Genomic DNA, 3,485 nt, shown 5'->3' with positions numbered 1-3,485 from the left:
CATCACTCGCTCCTTCCCTCCCTCTGTCCCCTCTCCCTCCATCCCTCGTTCCTTCCCTCCCTCTAATACCACACCCTTCCCATCCCTTCCCTTCACTTTTCCAGTAACTCCCATTTCCCCCCTCAGCTCTCAGAGCATCTTCAGAGCCTTCCCTCATACCCCTCATTTCTCTTAGCACCTCATCATCCTCCCATCACCAGAATAACAGCCTATCATTCCTACTATCACGCTCCCAACCGCAACCGAGCTTTCCAAACATTCTATCCCCCATCCCCCATCCGTCACTGGATCCTTCCCCTCACCACCTCCCTTTTTTGTTAGTCAAATACCCTCTCCTCTCCTCCATCCCCCCTTCCCTGGCCACCTGGATACACGTATGAGAATGGATGCAAATGGATTTGCTGCAAGCCACGGCAGATTCACGACCGACACGACGCGAACTCACGCATATGCGGACGCTGAATGACAATAACGTGGCTGAAGATATAATGACCAAACCCCCTACGGTAGAAGATGAGAGAGACGACGACGTTTCGGTCCGTCTTTGGACCATTTTCCAGTCAATTGTCACAATCGACCTGATGATGGTCCAGGGCGGCCCGAAACGTCGTTGATCGTCTCTTCATCTTCTAGTGTGTGGGTTGGTCACCACGCATGTAAGTCGCAAGCACTGATATGAGTTTAAACATAGATTGTAAATCGCGCAATCTAACACTAATAGCACGAACGCAGACGTGTAGAAGATTACAAATCACGAGGATTGGGCGCCCAGGAGGCGGGAGCGCGGACGCAGGCGAACGCAAGTTCGCGAACGGCAAGCAAGATGTAAACAAAACAAGAGCGTCGCTCACGAACACTGGTGATACTCCCTCTCACACAGGCAAATGGTACTCTTTGACACAACTTTGGATCCATCGCGGCGTCTGATCTGAACCACCAACTCGTAACACGCTTCCAGCGTTACATGAGCGAGTCATAAGCTTACCCACAGACCGTCTCGAAGGTGAAATGCAGGCGCAACGTATCTCTGGTCAAGCTTGACATGCAACACAGATGGCGCTGTAGATCAACATCTCATATATATATCCGTGTCGCAGTACTGGTATTATAATGCTCACGGTGAGTGACAATGCCTCGAACCTCAGACCAAGTAGAGCGGAATTCGTGTACCTACACTATGTTCATTTTGCAGCAAATAAGTACCAAGGAGCTGTAGCCTATTGTTATGGGGGTTGCACCTTAAGACAAGGCAATCGTTGACCTCGGAGGGGAAGAGGGGGGGGGGGAAGAGGGGGGGGGGAAGAAGAGGGGGGGGGGGAAGAGGAGGGGGGACGAAGAGGGGGGGAATTGAAAAGCTTAACAAGGTATCTGTCTCCCAAAAATGATGGCACAACAACCCGTCCCTTATTAGGCAGGCACGTGGCAATCATACACATAATGTATGTGATTAATGTAAATATTAACATTTACTAAAAGAAACATTCAAGCTCTGAAACATCAGATGTTAAACCCCTGAATTAGTTCTGTGTAGCCAGGAATATTGAATTAATAAACTGCTTCTGTGGATCAACACACACACACACACACACACACACACCCACACACACACACACACACACACACACACACACACACACACACACACACACACACACACACACATTGGGCTGCAAGAGCATAACAGTGTTAAATAAAATAAGGGAAAGTCAATTTAAGGAAACTTTCTTATATTGACTTTTCTTATAAAACTTTCCTCTTGTGTTGCTCGGACACACACACACACACACACACACACACACACACACACACACACACACACACACACACACACACACACACACACACACACACACACACACACCACCAGGGTGAAGCACCATTAGACTAGCCGTATACTTGGGAGACACAGATCACCACAACAGAATAAATATTGAACTACTGAAGACTACCTAATGGACATCCCTTCGACTTTTAATAACAATATTTCCCCTTAAAGTAAATTGGAAGAAGACATTACGCATCCGACCCCCGTAGACGGTAGCCAGCCGCTATATATATATATATATATATATATATATATATATATGTCGTACCTAGTAGCCAGAACTCACTTCTCAGCCTACTATTCAAGGCCCGATTTGCCTAATAAGCCAAGTTTTCCTGAATTAATATATTTACTATAATTTTTTTCTTATGAAATCATAAAGCAACCCTTTTCTCTATGTATGAGGTCAATTTTTTTTTATTGTAGTTAAAATTAACGTAGATATATGACCGAACCTAACCAACCCTACCTAACCTAACCTAACCTATATTTATAGGTAAGGTTAGGTTAGGTAGCCAAAAAAAGCTAGGTTAGGTTAGGTTAGGTAGGTTAGGTAGACGAAAAAACATTAATTCATGAAAACTTGGCTTATTAGGCAAATCGGGCCTTGAATAGTAGGCTGAGAAGTGCGTTCTGGCTATTAGGTACGACATATATATATATATATATATATATATATATATATATATATATATATATATATATATATATATATATATATATGTAAATAAATATCATGTACATTTACATTTTATTTGTTTTGTGGTTTAGTTGGTCAACTTTGATGGGATCGCGTTAATCTTGCGTTCATCAAATACACGCGTTGATCGCTGGTGTTCACACCCCCCCTCGTTCATGGTTCCCGTTCTCTGTTGTCCTCACTGTTGATCACCTTCCGTTCTTGCCTCTCCTATCTATCTCATTTACCTGTTGCTTCCTTACTCCGTGTCGCTGCTCTCACAGCAGCACCCCTGGAGAATCCGAACTCCCTCAGGCAGGCTGCGTGCGTTGAGGAGTGCCAGGGAGTCGTCGTTGCTGTCCACAACCTGAATTGCTTGTGCAAGCAGGAGGTGGGGATGGGGGGGGGGTGAGGGGGAACAGCCACAAGCGTTAGATCGGTGTTCCGGTATATTATAGGGAGTACCACAGCGGTGGGACTCCCTTCTCCACACGGGAGACATCTCCCGTCACGCAGGGTGCAGTCGCACCTCCATAGATCTCCAGTATCAGCTCTTGATACTGGTATTGGCTCAAATGGGCCGCCACTTACGGGCTATTCATGCCCGTGCCACCTTTTAGGTGGCTTAATCTTTATCAATCAATCAATCAGCGGTGGGAGACAGAGAGTCACCAACTAAAAGATTACCTGAATAAACTGAAAGGTACAAAAAGATGGCTACTAGGTGCTGGTACGAGACGAGACGTCAGGTACTAAGAAGACCAGAGACACTTTAGTAAATGAGACAGGCACTCGGGCCCAACCACTTGGGCTGGACGGTAGAGCGACGGTTTCGCTTCATGCAGGTCGGCGTTCAATCCTCAACCATCCAAGTACTTGGACACCATTCCTCTGCCCCCCGTCCCATCCCAAATCCTTATCCTGATCCTATCCCAGTGCTATACAGTCGTAATGGCTTGGTACTTTCTCCCGATTCACCCT

Source organism: Procambarus clarkii, chromosome 26, assembly GCF_040958095.1.
Source record: "Procambarus clarkii isolate CNS0578487 chromosome 26, FALCON_Pclarkii_2.0, whole genome shotgun sequence".
NCBI classification, from domain to species: domain Eukaryota; kingdom Metazoa; phylum Arthropoda; class Malacostraca; order Decapoda; family Cambaridae; genus Procambarus; species Procambarus clarkii.
The sequence above is the reverse complement of the archived record's forward strand: the minus strand, read 5'-3'. Positions refer to the sequence as shown.